General features: G+C 34.1%; 1 protein-coding gene across 3 annotated transcripts in view; it reads left to right on the forward strand.

Annotated features, from left to right (window-relative positions):
- Positions 1–17813, forward strand: part of LOC140754762 (solute carrier family 41 member 2) — a 102412-nt gene that overhangs the window by 29817 nt on the left and 54782 nt on the right. Inside the window, exon 2 of one of the 3 annotated variants that reach the window (XM_073089849.1) lies at positions 8636–8901. The exons of 1 other annotated variant lie outside the window; for it this stretch is intronic. The gene's annotated coding sequence lies outside the window, so the exon portion shown is untranslated. Of the gene's footprint in view, positions 1–8529; positions 8902–17813 lie in introns of those variants that run through there. One more of the 3 variants, XM_073089851.1, reaches the window with a different exon arrangement.

Below are 17813 nucleotides of genomic sequence, written 5' to 3' on the forward strand. Positions count from 1 at the left end.
GTTGGTTAGCAAAATTATCCTGCACGATTTGAAGACGGGGAAATTTAAATCAAAACATTAAACGTTCAACATTTTGACGTAGGCGTCTTGAATTTTTAACATTAGGCCTGTCACGTCCACACACGTGTGACTAATATTAATGAGGCTGCTTATTTGTATCTGTACTCTTTATAACAGATAACATAAGGTTTAATGTATAGTTAGTGAATTCCAATGAGGCGTGACAAAGGGAAGCGATGGTAAAGCCCCTATAACATCGAATTGCAAAGTTTTCAATGAATCATTCGCTTACGGGAGATACCTTGATAAAACAATGGTTCATTGTGGTTATCTACATACAAAGATTGAGATAACATAGACTCCCAATTCTCATCTAAATTTAGAATATAAGTCCAAGAATAAGATCATAAAGATGGCTAACGAACGGATACAGACACGTAATAATGTACTTGAAAATAGAGAAATAAGTCCGATGACAGATTTACATATTTGCCGCCCTCAGGCTGTTCAAAATTTGTCGCTGTATTAGTCGGTACTCCAGTTCAAGGCTGTCTAGACAAGATACGGTCACGGGCCCATACAAATTATATTTTTTCGCTCCTTTAGTCAATAAAAAAGGTCGTCGATGAAATAGACTTCGAAAAAATCATTCAAGTTAAATTGACGTCTGTAAAATTTACCGCCCTAGACTTCGACCTACTACTACATAATTATGTGCTACCACATGAGTATTTTTTTTTATTTACTATTCTTTTTTACTCATGTGCTGAATAGCACACAGGGTAAGTGAAGAATTAGTTATGATATGCATATGTGGATAGGCAAGCTGATTACCCCGGTAGAGGACGTCATAATATTGAAACGATTATTAATTGGAAGCATTGGCCTACATGCGATCTATTTGACTGACGAAATATCAAAACACTTATTTAGTACCCATTGTAACGTTATCATCACAGGTTAAATGCTAGAAATAAATTTTCCTAGCACCTGCAACCTGGTTAATGACGTTAAGCTAATAATTAAATTGTGACATTACAAAGAATATGTTAGGAATAAAATTATTTTATTTTTATGTATTTAAGAGGACAATAATTTGATTTTTATGTATTTATGTATTTGAGAGTAACAGATGTAGCAGTGGTAAAAGCAGGAGTCTAAAATAACGTAAAAGTCCTGTCAATAAACCCGCTCTTAATAGACATATAAGTAAAATTGGTTAAAAACGTGTTTTTATCGTAAAATAATGATATCAGTTATTATGACATCAATAACTTACTCAATCGATCAATTTTGTATATTTATACGAATACGTAATAGATCATATTGGGTATTTACTAGGTTTACCAGAGACTTTGTTTATTTTGATTTTGAAAATCTGACGCATTAATTTGTAACTTATTTTTGTATATTCCGTTCTTACATGTTATGTACTGAAAAAGTTATATCTCCCAATATATAAATATATTTTTTATGTTTTTGTAACGTGCAAATATTGAGCTTAATTATAGTTTGTATTTCAAAATCACTATTAATTATAGTATATTATCTTATCTTATCTCATATTATCTATGAAATCTATCTACATATATAAAATCAAAATTATACTTACCGTCTGACGTAGCCAAAACTGAAGCTAGGAGGATAGGTTTATTTTATGAAGTAGGAAACCACTAAAAAATGGTCTTTCAATATTCCACCCCTGAAGGGATTAAATAGAAGTTTAATTATGGGTTGAAAATCTGCAGATTTTAAAGTGAGCATTATGAAAATTGCTATTTAGCTTCCTAAGTTAAGAAATTACCCCTTAAGAGGGTGAAATAAGGGATAATTTTTTTAATCCGGCGTTTATTTTTTGTTTACCTACGCATACGAAGTCAAGGGAACCAGCTAGTCAGTCAATAGATAATTTCAACCTACCTATATCTATATTATTTTCAAGAAGCTTCGCTTTTGGTTTTGATTACAGATGATACAATGTATATGTTGTGATCGGACTTTTCCATTATTATTTATAGAGAGTACATCCAACGGATTCACAGAAGGTATGTGCGTACTACAAATCAATTATTTATCATTTGGTTTTATGGTTGCAGTCTTTTGGAATCACTCGTTATATTAAACATTTATAATGGGTCGAAGTTTCTTGTGTCACAAAGTACTGTATAGTAGTAATGCGTTAATAACTACAAGATAAATGTGCGTTAATAATTTTTAATCCACCACGAATAGGACGTGTGGTATTTGTTTTTTCAACAGTTAATGCAATGACGTACACAAATTAGACGCAGGCAATAGATATAGAATAGTGATAAAATTCTAATCCTATATAGATCTAGTATCAAATTAATTAAAATATTATCAAAAACGATAACACCAATTACGTAAATAAGTCGCATGCGCCATACCAGAAAAAACCTAATTAATGTAATTACATGTTTAATCCGTCAACCAGTTCAGGCCATAGCCCGTACCAAAGAAATAGACATTCATAATTGTATATAATCGAAAAGCACACGATTACTTCTAACGCAGTTAGATAAATGTGGGGTTTCAATCACCCAAATTTTGAATCATATATTTAAATCCGTGAACTTTTGGGGGCGGCAAAATTTCATAAATAGGAATTTATTTTTTGCTGCCATATCCTAGATCAACCAATGGTTCATAAGCGCTGAAACCATTGTTAGACCTCTTGATTATGTGTACAAGTATTACGAGTATATACGAGTATTATAATTATATAACTTACATCAAAATCATACAAAAAAAATATGTTTAATTTTATTTATTCACTTCAGTTTTTTTAACTACTTTATTAATGTATGGTTGCTATTTCTATAATATAAAAAGTATTTATGATTAAAAATACAGCTTGATGCTAATTGGTCATTGTCACTCATTGACGTCTGTAATGGTCTTGATCTTAAATTGAAATGAAGTCTGATCTAAAACATAGTTTCTTTTGACACCTTATTTTTAGTACTTGACTGATTAATGTTGTTTTCATAGCAATAATGATAAAGCTGCACGGGTAATCTTAGAGGATTACGCTCATTCTTCAGTAGTCACGCAAGGTCAAAGTCTATACCGGCAAACCATACTGTAGCTGAGCACAGGTCTATTCTCAGAATAGTGATGCTACCTTAGTCTACATAGGTAAAATGAAGATTTGCAGACTTTACACTTAAGACAATGGTCGTTTACATATTCAATGTTACATATCGAAAGGGGGCCTAACACCATTTTTTTAAAACCATCACATAGTTCATGATAGTTTTATTTCAATATTGCATCAACATTATTTTATTTTGTACCGTGACCTTCTTAAAACAGTTTTGTTTTATTCCCGCTGAATGATGTAAAATAATGAGTAATTTGTCTATTCCTTATCAAAGATGAAACGAGACATCGAAACTAGTATCTTCTCTTTCGCACCATGGTCCTGATTGTGTTCTGTCATACGCAGTTGAATAAAATTAAACCCCTTATTCATTTTTAGCTTATCCTTTGTATAAAACCAACTGAAATTTTCATATTTTGGTTAAAAAAATAAATTTCTTGCAAAAAAAGAATGAATAATTTCGACCGACATAATACAAACCTGGTTATTGTAATATTATAAAAGCAATCTTACTTTAACGAGGTCGTGGTGCGAAATTTCAATGTATGTTAAAAATAATATTGTTTTAAGAGATGGTAGCAGGCCCTCTGTTAGTTGAAGATTAATAGGGTGGTAGAATCCGTTGTTGTTCAACTCCGGCGGCATCACCACACACCTAATATTTATAGTGTCAACCACTGCTATGTTTCGCTTTGAAAGATGTAGAGACATACTAATGCGAGGAAATTTAGCTCTCAGGGGTAGCGACGCTGTGCCTAATCTCAGATAGGAATGTCTTATCTGGGGTTGATTACAGGCGCAAATAAGAGGCAGAAGTCACTCACCATCAGGTGACTGCATCGTCAATATTATAAAATCAAAAATAAATAAACTATCACAAATTTAATAGAACTTTTAAATGTTTGGTCGCTGTGTATAATATAAATAATATATATGATTCCCCAGAGAGCAGAGATTAAAAACTTAAGTTACCATATACATTTTTTTAGTCCCTTTCCAATTTGGGATAATGTATTCTAACTTAGTTCTCGTGGTGGCTAATGTGTGTCTAGGGAAAGATTTTAACTTTTGACGCCCTAAAATTAATTGGATTTACCTATGTATTTCATAACTTTTTTTTTGGCGTTACCATACTCATTTTAATTTTGTGTACGCTGTTTTTTTAATACACCTATGCCCCTAAGGGGTCTTCAGTCTGTAAGTATATTTTGAAGGTTTTCGCTCCTGGCTATGGCTACTTACGCTTAGTAATTTTTCTATCATTGATAGGAAAAAATGGATAGATAAATTATTAAAAACGCACGTCAGAGTATAAGTATTTAATGATATATAGAAACATACATACATGATAGGGCGCCACATTGTACGTTGGCATGATTGGCACGTTGTAACGTCGTGTAACCAAATCAGAGTTTGAAAGTTGTGGTAAAGGAGAGACAAGGCGTTCGAACATAGTTTTCGAGGTTAGCATCACTTCTGTGTCCGATCACGTTTGTTGCTAAATCCTCTGTGGAGTTAATTACGTATACGGCCCTTCATGAGTTTTCAAAACATCCCACAATTTTACATTATGTTTACTTATTCCATTATTCTGTTCCGTTTGCTTCAGTAGACTGAGTAAACGTAACAATAAGTAAGTGCTCAAGCAGTGTGACCAGATTAAATTTTACGAAAATACCGAGGCACCTCAAAAAAACACTGAAATATACCGACTAACATAGGACAGATATACCAATAAAAATACTGATTTTCTTAATACGTTTTATTTATTCATACTCACAATAAATGTTAGAGTTATATTTTAACATCCTTTTCGAAGGATTAAAATGTACACAACCTCCTTCATCCTTAACACCTTGCTTTGTTTTTAAAATAGCTGACACATTTTTGTTTATAAATCTGTTTTTTTTTATCCGTTTTTATTAAATTTATCTGTGAAAATATGCGCTCGCATGCAGCATTCGACACCGGTATACATAGAAGAGCTTTTCTAAAACTAGTTATATTTTTGTATTTTAACATGCTATCACTGTTAGAAATTTTCCCAACTTCCACCCAAAATTGTTCACACGAGATGGGTGAGCCAGTGCTGGAAGATTGTAACAAATCACTAAATTCGCGATCAAACTTCAGGGTTCTATATTCGGAGAAATTGGGAAAATTCCCGAATTATCAAAAGAAAGTCCTCAAAGATTAAGTTGAATGCAGAAGAGACAATCATTTCACTTGAACCGTATTAGACTATTTGATACTAATAAAAAGTATCTTATAAGTTTAACTACTACCTATTCATGCGACTGAAAACTTAAAAACTAGACGTTGTTTTGAAAATTATAGATAAACTAGCGATCCGTCCCGAATTCGTCCAGGTAGACTGATATTCATGAAACACAACGAATTTGAATGTATACAATCTGGAAATTACGCTCTATGTAATAGTGCAAACCACATTAAAATCGGTCCATCAGTAGTAAAGGTTAAGGCGAACATACATTCTGCAAGTCTGATTAATACTATGTATTGATTGATAATTGTATATGTAGTATTACAATATTTACAATACTACAACGCCGGCAACGGCCTTCTTTCTTGTCATATCTGTAAATTACTCATCTTTGCTCATAGATAACATGTATAAATATAAACTAAATCCGGGAAAGTCCCAATGTTCGCGTTCCGGGGAAATCCGCAAAGATTGTCGCAAAGACGTTCACTCACTACGGTGTAGCCATAACTTCAACCAAAATATACCCAAAAATACTGACTGCCAGCAATATACCTGAAAATATACCGATGTTCGGAAAAATCGATGAAATATACTGAAAAAGTATTAAAATACTGAATCTGGTCACACTGTGCTCAAGTCTTTTTGTCTACCTCACATGTTCGCAAAAAAGAGAGACAAAACATAATGCGCCATTTTGTCAATGTAGACATTTATGTTACGTAACAGACACTATAGTTCTGATACAATCCGCTAGGGGCGCTGATTGGAAATTGTATGAGCATACCAAAACAGTCATATTTGTCAAAACGTAAAAACTTATGGTTAGGGTACAGGTTGACTGCATGCTCGTTTGCTACTTCTATATCATAATTTAATTTATATTAAAATAATATCAAGCTTTAATACTTTGTTTTTTGTATTCTTTTTACAATACGACTTTTTACAGTAGATACTTTCATTTGATACTTATATCATAGGGGTGCATAAAAATGCATCATATTGATTTTACAATTAAGTCACCAATCTACTCATGCATTATCATCCAAATCATACATTATTCATTCATTAGGGGATAACAAATCAAAATATATTTGATTTCAAAAATAATTTATAATAGTGTTGTTTAAAAAATTCCGTATGTGTTTACATCAATTTATATATATCTAAAGTTTAATTGCAACGTTTTACCCTTACGTACTAACAACATAAAATCTACACGCTCGTAAAAAATATAGCTTAAATAAATAGTTTACCATTCTTGACCAACTACAGTGGATTCCAGGACAGCCAAGAATTCCATAATCAATTGATAACAAAAATACGTGTTGCTTATCACATTGCACCGATTAAAGGATTAACTTGCGTCGTTGCAACGCTGTTTACAATTTCGGAGGGAAATATTCTAAAAATAACCGACCTTTCGGAAGAGTCCATATATCCGGTTATGTGGCATTCTTAACTAAACTTGAACGTACTATGCTGTTTTATATTGGTAATGGAGGTGCCAAAGTGGTTATTTCCGTGAATAATATTACCCTTAGGATGCGAGGCATAGTAACTTGGAACGTCTAATATTAGTATGTCTGGATTATGTAAATGTTAGAGCCCTGTACCCTTACCAGGAGTTTTTACGTTCCGACAAATATGACTGTTTTGGTATTTGTTTACGTATTGGCCCATACGATTTCCTAGTTCTGACACAATCCGCTAGGGGCGCTGATTGGAATTTGTATGGGCAAATACGTAAACAAATACCAAAACAGTCATATTTGTCGAAACGTAAAATCTCCTGGTAAGGGTACTGACCATATTATATATGGTTAGGGATTAACTAAAAGTACCTTTGAAGTACTATTTAGTAAACATTTTAAGTAATAAGGACCTTGAAAAATTGGGAAAAAGTAGATCAAAAGTGTGCAGACTTGTTGGCGCCAGGATGTTTGAACCACATTTATTTTTCATAACTCGACCTTTATAAATGTACACATTTTCGTACTCTAAAAGATATTTAAATCAATTTTTTGACTTTGAAAAAAGAGTCTCAGAATAAATCTCACTCTCTTATTGTGTGTGTATGTTGTACACAATCTTACACAATCTTAAAGAAGAATAAGGAAGAAGAAGGAATAAGGATATAACAGAAGGTGTTTTGGATACATTTTCAAACCTTAATTTTCACTGTTTTTAACTTATTTTGTCATTAATGGAATTGTCACATGAAAAATATTTTACCTTTGTCAATTTGTTTCGTTATGAATGATCGTCTCATAAAATGTCATTAAAATATTTATTTCATGAATGAAGTCGTCTTTTCAGCCCAATGATAATTGAAACTAATCGATTTATTTCATGGATATAATAATATACCGGCATAAAACCGGTGTGTGTTATGAAGAAAACACAGTGTAACTGTGTATCAGTGGTTACCGATGTCGCACCGATTCTTATTGCGATGTAAGCGAAAATTGTCAAATGAATCTACATAAATATACCGTTTTCCAATATAAATAGTTGTAATAATTCTTTTAAGAATAATTATTCTTAAGCATATCTGAAGTATAATTAAATTACATTTTAATATTTCTTTGTATGTATTTAGTTAATAAAAATATTGTATTTTGTCCATTCAAAAATATAGCAACTTTTGCGTTATGGAAATATTCAGTAAGGTTATCGTTATTTTATCGTAACAACATTTTAGTTATTACTATAGTAAATATATATAGTAAATTTAGAGTCATGTAAGAAAGACAAGTAAGTATTAATATTTCGCATAAAATATAAGCTGGAAATAATGAAACGCAGATGAAAACATTCATTTATTATTATTATGCAAATCAAGACGCATTCCGATTTTTTTAATGAAATTATAACGTATCATTAAATTACTCATATAAATAACTATATATAACAGTATCAAAGAAGTATTTTTGTTCTAATTTTAACAGAGTTATAATTTTATAAAACGATTCTTTTAAACGTTTGCGGTAATTTCTAAAATAGGTAACAGAAATTCGTTACGAGCCAATACTATAACAATACTGCACGCACCGTACAAGTCAACATTGATGGTGATTCATAAAAAGAAATGCGGTACGAGACCGGTATAACGCGGTACAAGCACAGCGTGTCTTCCGCCTATTCCGAAACCCACCAGTCGAATTCACACGCACACAATGTGCGAGCGTTGACCGTGGTTCCGTCAAACCGGTCCAATGGAAGGAACCCTCGTCTCGTTCCCTTTATCCTTATCATTATCACCGAGTTGTCCACCTGATATTAAGGCAAAGGTGCACGTACCCACACGACAGTCTGCTCTGAACTGCGCAAGAGAACGCACTTCTCGATCGTGCGCTTGTAATACACGCTCGCGAAACACGAAAAATGTAATTATTTTGCCCAAAAACTGCACGGGTATGATAAGACTAGCCAGTGTAAATCAGTGTAAATAATTTTCGTTTTTTTTTCGAAGTGTTTAAGTGTGTGTAAATATTTTTTTTATTATAAAATCCTGTGATATTAGTATTAAGTGGAAGGATAGCAGCTGCAAGTAAGTATTTTGCATGTTCTGTTTTCTTTTTAGTTTTTTGAATTCACTTAGAATATAGAAAATGTTATGTCCACAGCTCGATGTTTAAAATTGTGTCTGTAGATAATTAATAGACAATTTTATTACAATTTTACTAATTATTTAAGTGAAATATTATAATAATACCATCTAATTTTTATTTGTCGGACCAAAAATATAGGCACATGTTTTATATGACGCATCTTCTAAAATTTATATTCTAAGCTAACTTAAGTGACAGTGCTTCGCTGTACGCATGAGAATGCTCTGAGAATGAGTTCGGAATGCGATCTCAGGTAAAAATAAACCACAAAAGACTAACCTTTACTGACTATTGTCAAACAAGCGAAACCAGAAATAGTCAACTTTTACACAATTCAAATATCTAACGTCATTAGCTTTTATTTTATTTTCTTTATCTTTTAAATTTGCCGAGTTTTATTGATTAGTTAATCAAAGAATTTCAAGGTATTCGATATCAGCTTTATCTAAACTGCCACGAACTTACAAACAAAAAACGCACTCCTTTTACGTTGACGAGGTTTTATTGTATACATTTTATATTATAAATAACAAATTTATTATTTATTTATTTATATGCATTATTTACTACGTAATTATGTAAATTATTATACTAAACCTACATAATAACAAAAATGTAAAAGGCTGTTTTATTCTGGTTTGCTGTTAGTGTATCCTAGTATCCTGTTTGGTGTAAGTATGCAGTCCACCTGACGGTAAGCGGCGACTGTCCCATGTACATCTATAATCAATCCGATACGATTAGAGTTAGCCCTAAATGCATTGCTTCCCCTGATGAAGAAGTTACAACGCCTCGAAAAAGCGTCTCCTTTACCACACCATTCAAACCAGAACACGGCAGCGCTTAACACTGCTGTTATTAGACAGAAATAGGCGTGGCGGTGTTTTTTTTTATAATATAGGAGTAGCAGACGAGCATGCAGTCCACCTGATGGTAAGTGGCGACTGCCGCCCATGGACATCTGTAATCAACCCCAGATAGGATTAGATGTTCCTACCTGAGGTCGGCCACCGATGCGCCGCTACCCTTGAGGACTAAGCTGAAACGCCTCGGAAAAGTATGTCTTCCTTACCACATCCTTCAAAACGGAAGACAGCAGCACCTCCGGATCTAGTTCCTCCGGATTAACACCACAAAGTATTCTACCACCTTTAAGTTATGATAATTATAAAATGTTTCTTTGTTTTGTAAACATTAAAACCTTATAATTGTTATAAATATTCAGAAAGCTATTTACATAGGTGCTTTACGTTTATGCATATTAATAAGATAATTAAAACTTAATTGTGATGATTATAAACCTGAAAAATTTAAACTGAAATTACTTATGAAAGTTAAACTATACTAAATAGTCGTAATTATATACATTACGTTGTGCATGTGTATGTATGTGTATATAATAAGGTGAATGCAAATGTACAGGTTATGTAATTTTCTTTAATTATTTAACACTATAAAAATTAATTAAAATAAGAAATTAGTTAATTATTAATAATATAATTAATACCGGCGTTTAAATATACTTGGAATTATTATTATTGGTTGAAGTTGTGGTAGTGGCGGTAGTCAACGCGCTGTGTTCTGGTTTGAAAGGTGTGGTAAGGGAGACATTTTCCGAGGCGTTCCAGCTTAATCCTCAGGTAGCGGCGCATCTGTGACCGACCTCAGGAATATCTAGTCCTATCTAGGGTTGATTACAGATGTCCATGGGCGGCAGAAGCCACTTACCACCAGGTGGACTGCATGCTCGCCTGCTACTCTTATATAATATAAAAAAGTATAGATTCTGCGCATGACTATTTGCTAATTTTCTGCCACGCAAATAGTTATTCGTCATAGAGATTAAATTACAAGTATTTATAAAGCATAATTAGCGTATTTCCTTATTTATTACTTTTATACTAGGGCACGGGCGGTTTACGAGTATTAATAAAATTAATGACAGTTAATATCATTATTAAATCAAATTCAAAAATCATTAAAAAATAAATGTTCATATTTATAAAAATATTGACTATGTTGTGAGGATGATAAGTATGTAAATATAATAGACAAGAATTTTGACAATTTTGAAAAAAATTAGATTTCTTTGTTAACATTAGTAGAGATAAATAACGGTTTCTCCAACACCTAGATCTAGATTAAAAATCTATAGATATGATCTGACCGGGCATCGAACCCGGAACTGCGTTTGACAGCTGCGCGGGTACATTGTATTTTTAGGCTTACATTTGCCATTTAGGTACTTTTGGTAGATCATCCAGGCATTCTTCGATTTTTCAGTTTTTTTAAACTAAGGTTCGCTGATAATCCGATACAAGGATTTTTTTGATGCCACGAACACACTATTAGTCAGATTACTAGTCTAAATTCATCACTCGTAATTGAGATATTTGTTTGGCCGGGGATCGAACCCGGGACACTGCGAGTCAGACCGCTATACCGATCGCTCAGCCACGTGCTCATGGGCGTATTAGGAATTATATTTTGCCGTAACAACTGTTTACGTCAACGCCAAAGTAGCAATTTCTCAATCACAATACAATGCATCGTTACGTAATTATTAATTAGGTATGCAATCCCGTGCGATATTTTCAAATTACCTAACAATTTATTGCAGAGCAAATCTTTTTGCAGTTTGGTCTGCAAAAATCAGTTAATTCAAATAATGTGTATATATTTCTATATACACCTATTTCTGCCTTATAACAGCAGTGTTAAACGCTGCTGTGTTCTGGTTTGAAGGTTGTGGTAAGGGGGACATCCTTTTCCGAGGCTATCCAGCTTAGTCCTTAGGGGTAGCGGCGCATCTGTGGTCGACCTCAGGTAGGAATATCTAATCCTATCTGGGGTTGATTACAGATGTTCATGGGCGGCAGTAGCCACTTACCATCAGGTGCACTGCATGCTCGTCTGCTACTCCTATACTATAAAAAAAAATGTAGGGTTTCTTCACTTTTTCCCCGAATTTAAAGAGGTAGAGGGAGGGGTAGGAATAGCAGACAAGCATGCAGACCACCTGATGGTGAGTTGCTACTGTCGCCCATGGACGTCGGTAATCAACTCCAGATAGGATTAGATATTCCTACCTGAGGTCGGCCACAGATGCGCCGCTACCCCTGAGGACTAAGCTGGATAGCCTCGGAAAAGGATGTCCCCCTTACCACAACCTGCAATCAACCCCAGATAGGATTAAATATTCCTACCTGAGGTCGGCCACATGCGCCACCATCCCTGAGGACTAATTTGGCACGCTTAAGTTAAATGGTTCATGGTCGGCACTGACTACTTCCCGTAAAATGTACTACTATTCGTTTACTAACTTAGTTTATAAAAAAGTAATTGTTAAAATCTGCTCGTGTTTAATTAATTAAAATTTCATTTTTATATTTATTTGATATCAAATATTATAAGCTTAGAATATAGCAATTTTGACTAAATTGTATTTTAAATTTTAATTGTATTTTTGTCTGTCTATAAAGGCATTTAAAAATGGCTTTAATAGCTACATAGCAACAAGCAACAACAATTAGAATTCTACACGTTCTAGATAATGATTTCGAAACACTACTTGACCTTCCGGCTAATGTGTGGTATTAGGAAGTGCCTTCGTTGTTACCACATACGACCATCTCAACTTACGGTCATTGCCTACAGTTTTTATATGAGCAAACGTGCATGCAGTCCACCCAATGATAAGGGTTATAGTCCGCGCCAAACTGCTAGTCCGCTCTGAATATAGAAATAGGTTCTTTTTTTATAATATAGGAGTAGCAGACGAGCATGCAGTCCACCTGATGGTAACTGGCTACTGCCGCCCATGGACATCTGTAATCAACCCCAGATAGGATTAGATTTAGATATTCCTACCTGAGGTCGGCCACAGATGCGCCGCTACCCCTGAGGACTAAGCTGGAACGCCTCGGAAAAGTATGTCTCCCTTACCACACCCTTCAAACCGGAACACAGCAGCGCCTAACACTGCGGTTATTAGGTAGAAATAGGTGTGGCGGTGGTGCCGCCGGAGTCGAACCACAAAGGGTTCTACCACCTTCAACCCGTACGTGCATGCAGTCCACCCAATGATAAGGGTTACAGTCCGCGCCAAACTGCTAGTCCGCTCTGAATATAGAAATAGGTCGCGTCACCACAGCAAATTGTATGACTACACCTGCTTGTGACAACTTCAGAGCGGACTAGCAGTTTGGCACGGATTATAACTGCCAATATTCACATACAAGGTTTCTAGAGAAATTAAATGAAATATATTTATGTTCTATAGGCCTACGGTGGCACTTACAAATTGTCAGGTACAATATTTTGCTTAAACTACTACCTGATCGGAACGCGACCTCAACTGAGAAGATAGTTGAAACTGATCACATGGACATCTGCAGTCCACTCCATAGAACAGTGTCTCTGCAAATCACATGCGTTGCCTCTGAGGATTATGATAGTCATCTCATATGTTAGTCAGCTGGCATTCTTAAACCCCCACGGAAACACAAGAACTGCTGCACGATTGAAGATGGTTGCGTCCTGAGTACACTTCCAACTATTTTAACTTAATCCTATCTAAACTTCTAAAGAGCAACGATAGGTTAGTGGTGAGAAACTCAGACCATCAATCAATGGGTCGAGGTTCGAATCCCTCGTCTGAAGTTACGTGCGAATCACAAATGAATTATTTAAAGCTACAAATCTGAAGGAAAACATTGTAACTAAACCTGCACGCTTGAGGGATCTTAAAAAAACGTTTTCTAAGGTGTGTGAAGTCTACCAATTGATTGGCCAACGACTTGGCCAGCGCGGTAGACTATGGCATAAACTCATTATACTAGGACGGGGACCCGTGCCCAGTAGTGGGATAATAGGTAAATGACTTATCAACATACCAATATTATAGAAATATTAATAAAATATTATACTCATCTTTCAGTACTAGACATGTAGGTACCATATATTAGAGTCCTCGGCTCTAAACTATTGTCAAACAAACTATAAAATTCTTTCTGTATTAAGTATATTTTAAAATTATAACACAGAAACATGAAAAATAAATTAGATATTAAATTGGAAACCGATTGATTAGAAATAAAACGTGTCGAATGTTTGAAATCAAAACTTTGGTTGCATTAGCAAGGTTACGTTACGTTACAAAATAGGTTACGTTATATTACGATATTGTTACGAATTATATGTATATAATATACAAATAATTTCTACCTGTATGATGTCATCATTATATTATCTAGTAATTATTAAATTATATTTAGTGGTTATAGCGTGACGCTTGCTCAAAAACGTTAATTCAACAATGTTTTTGGAGGTTTTAATGGATTTCAACTTTACTATACAGAGTCATAGATAAGTATAGATATCTCACCGCCTTGTAATTGAAGGAAGCCATTAAATAGCTTAAACGGCTGACAAATGTGTCAGCCATTTAATGGCTGTCATGGTTTAATTTACGCGGAACAATTCCGACATGTGCAGTTAAGTGGTGCAAAAACACGAAATCGAAGAAAAAGTGCGGAGAAATATCGTATTTGTAAATGACTGACAGAATATAGACAAAATTTTTTTTTTAATATAAGCAGCGACAACATAGTGGTCTGAGCTTTGGCCGAGGAAATCTTAAATAAGTCATCGATGCTACTCCCCTTGACTCCCCTATGCAAATATTTTGCCGGCATGGTAGACTATGGCTTACTCCTTTTCATTCTAAAATGAGACACATGCACAATAATGGGGCATGGCATGCATGGGGCCATGCATTAACAATAATGACAATTTAAACATTTTATAATAGTTTTAATCTCATTTTAGCTACCGTAGGATATGAATGAACGCAAATTGACTTCTAGAGTTCATATACGTCATAATAATATTTTTGACAAAATTTTATACCTTAACTAAGTATTTAAACCGTTCAGGCGTATTACAGTCGTAGTTATTTCAAACAATGACGTAATTTCACTTTCATTTATTCTCTACCCTACACGTGTTTGATACTGTAAGTACACGTGCTTAGGAAATACTGGAAAGCCTATCTTCTAAGGGTATCTTCATATTCATTAATTATAAATCGTCGCAAATCGTTTTATCTTTGACAAGTCATAGATAACGGATCCACATGACAGGCCACGACGCTACCACGACACGACATAATGGCGACGATTATTCTTCTTTCACCTGTGATACCACGTGAATGTGACAAAAACAGATCAGTAGATAACAACGTGAATAAGACATTTATTTTTATAATGAACAATAAATAATGTCAAATAACATGAACAAATAAATAAAGTTAAATAACTATAGAGGAATTTATAGACACCGGAAAGAGGCTACTGTTTATTTTTTTAAATTCTAGAGCTCTTACCTGAAAACATCGAAGTCATATTCGAAAAGTCGCAAAAATATAGAATTATCATCTACTTGATATTATGACTTATGAAATTTACATGAGATTTCCAAACATTTACCGATAGCTTCCCGTGAGTACTAGAGATAAAGGAGAGAGTGTCTCTACATAAATAAGTCACGAGTTTGAAAGACAACTCTCCCACATCTCAACATTGTTGTTTTCAAATCAAAATATTTTTTTTAATTCAAAATAGGTTTTTTACAGAGCACTTTTTGAACGTCAATACAACTACATAAGCAGAATGCATAAGCATGAAGCAGTGATAGCCTAGTGGTTAAGAAACGCGGCCTCTCGATCGAGGGGTCCGAGGTTCAAATCCCAGGCACGCACCTCTGATTTTCAAATTTATGTGTGTATTAGAAATTAATTATCACTTGCTTAAACGGTGAAGGAAAACATCGTGAGGAAACCTGCATACCTGAGAGATTTATAAAAAATCTTAAAGGTATGTGAAGTCTACCAATACGCACTTGGCCGGCGCGGTGGACTATGGCCTAATCCTTCTCATTCTGAGAGGAGACCCGTGCCCAGCAGTGGGACAATAATGGGTTGATGATGAATACAACTACCACCACTTCACAAGGTGTTTCGTTATAGAGAAGAAGCGGCGAAAGAAAAGAAAGTTTAAAAATACTTTTATAAGTTTTTAAAAACCTTATAAGATTGTACCATTGTGCCCATGTAGCGGGAAAATAGAGAAACGTTTGTTTCACAATAAAGAAGATTTTATTTAATTTGTGCGTACTTATAAAAAACTTCTGTAATCTTAGATCCACACTATTATTTATAGACTATGAACAAAAAACTCAACATTAAGATCAGCGGTCGCCTGCAAATAGAGGTTCTAGGGAGAATTGCGGGCCGTAAGGTTATGCGGCCCGGTATAGAACCCGGAGAACATTGCGAAAGTCACTGCCAATATTTCCTGTAACTCATTTACACATACATTTAATAAATTACTCGGTATCTTGATTTTTGGCCCCTGATCAAAACATATTTGCGACCCGTAGTCATACTGCTTAAAGTACCCCATTGAGTGACTAGAGACTACATACTATGTCAACATGTCCTATAGTAATTATTCGCCGACTTTAACAAAATTATGATTCCAATCTATAAAGGAACAGGTGGCTGAAAAAATAATATTTTTAAAATCACGAGCACTACCCACCGAATTGAAGTGGATAGACATAGTGACTCCCATTGTAACAAGACAAGTGTTTGTATAAAACAAGCACTACGAAAAATTATGGTGTTTACCATCTACAATAGTTTAGTATATAAATAACTACGTGCTTGAAAAAAATATACAAATTCTTATCTTTGAAATTCGATAAATAAATTATACTTATGACAGCTTAGCAAATCTAAAATGAATATCTACATAATATCTGATTTCCTGGAAATAATGTTTACCTATCTTGTCATTTGCGATGACATCTGTTTACGGAATTATATAAAAATACAATAAATATTTATGGCAGTGTGTAAATCAAAATGAAAATAAGATTAACATTCCGTATGTATAGAAAAATAAAATGTATTTAAAACTACCAAACAGCAATGGTTTGACATGATAGATTATACTTTGGTCTAGCCACCTCTACATTGAGGGGTGAAATCTGTATCCAGTAATAGGACATAAAAAGGGTTAAAAAATAAAACCACAAATAATAAGGTTTCTCGAATATTCCTACTGCTTTAAGTCAATATTATATTTTAACGACCTAAAAAATCTTTATAGTTTTAAATTAATACATTTTTTACATAAAGAGATGGCAGTGATAGCCTAGTGGTTAAGAAACTCTCGACCGAGGGGGCCGAGGTTTAAATCCTAGGCACGCACCTCTGATTTTTCAAAGTTATGTGTAATGTGTGTAATGTGTGTGTGTAAAACATCGTGAGGAAACCTGCATACCTGAGAGATTTATAAAAAAAAATATCTCAAAGTTATGTGAAGTCTACCAATACGCACTTGGCCAGCGCGGTGGACTATGGCCTAATCCTTTTCATTATGAGTGGAGACCCGTGCCCAGCAGTGGGCCATAAATGGGTTGATGATGATGATGATTACATAAAGAGTATATTTTTGCTTCAAAAATATGTCATCGAAAGTGTTTTTCTTTTTCTTTTGTTTAGTAATGCCATTTTACTAACCCATTAAATTTTATGCATTATTTTCAATGCAAAATACTTTGAATATTTCATATCTACCAGTAGTCCAGTAGCTTAAATTTAATTTAAAATCAGACATTTTTTTAATAAAAATGATAATAACAAACTCCTCGAGAGACTCGTGCCGTATAAACATTTAAGCTTTATCTTCCACTTGACGGCTTAACAAATCGAGACAGGATTATAATAATATCTTTCTAGTGATAATTACTATCTTGTCAGTCGATGTGTTGACGTACTTCAGTT

Source organism: Epargyreus clarus, unplaced genomic scaffold (assembly GCF_041222505.1).
Source record: "Epargyreus clarus isolate Ecla_fem2 unplaced genomic scaffold, WU_Ecla_fem_2.2 ptg000031l, whole genome shotgun sequence".
Lineage (NCBI taxonomy): Eukaryota > Metazoa > Arthropoda > Insecta > Lepidoptera > Hesperiidae > Epargyreus > Epargyreus clarus.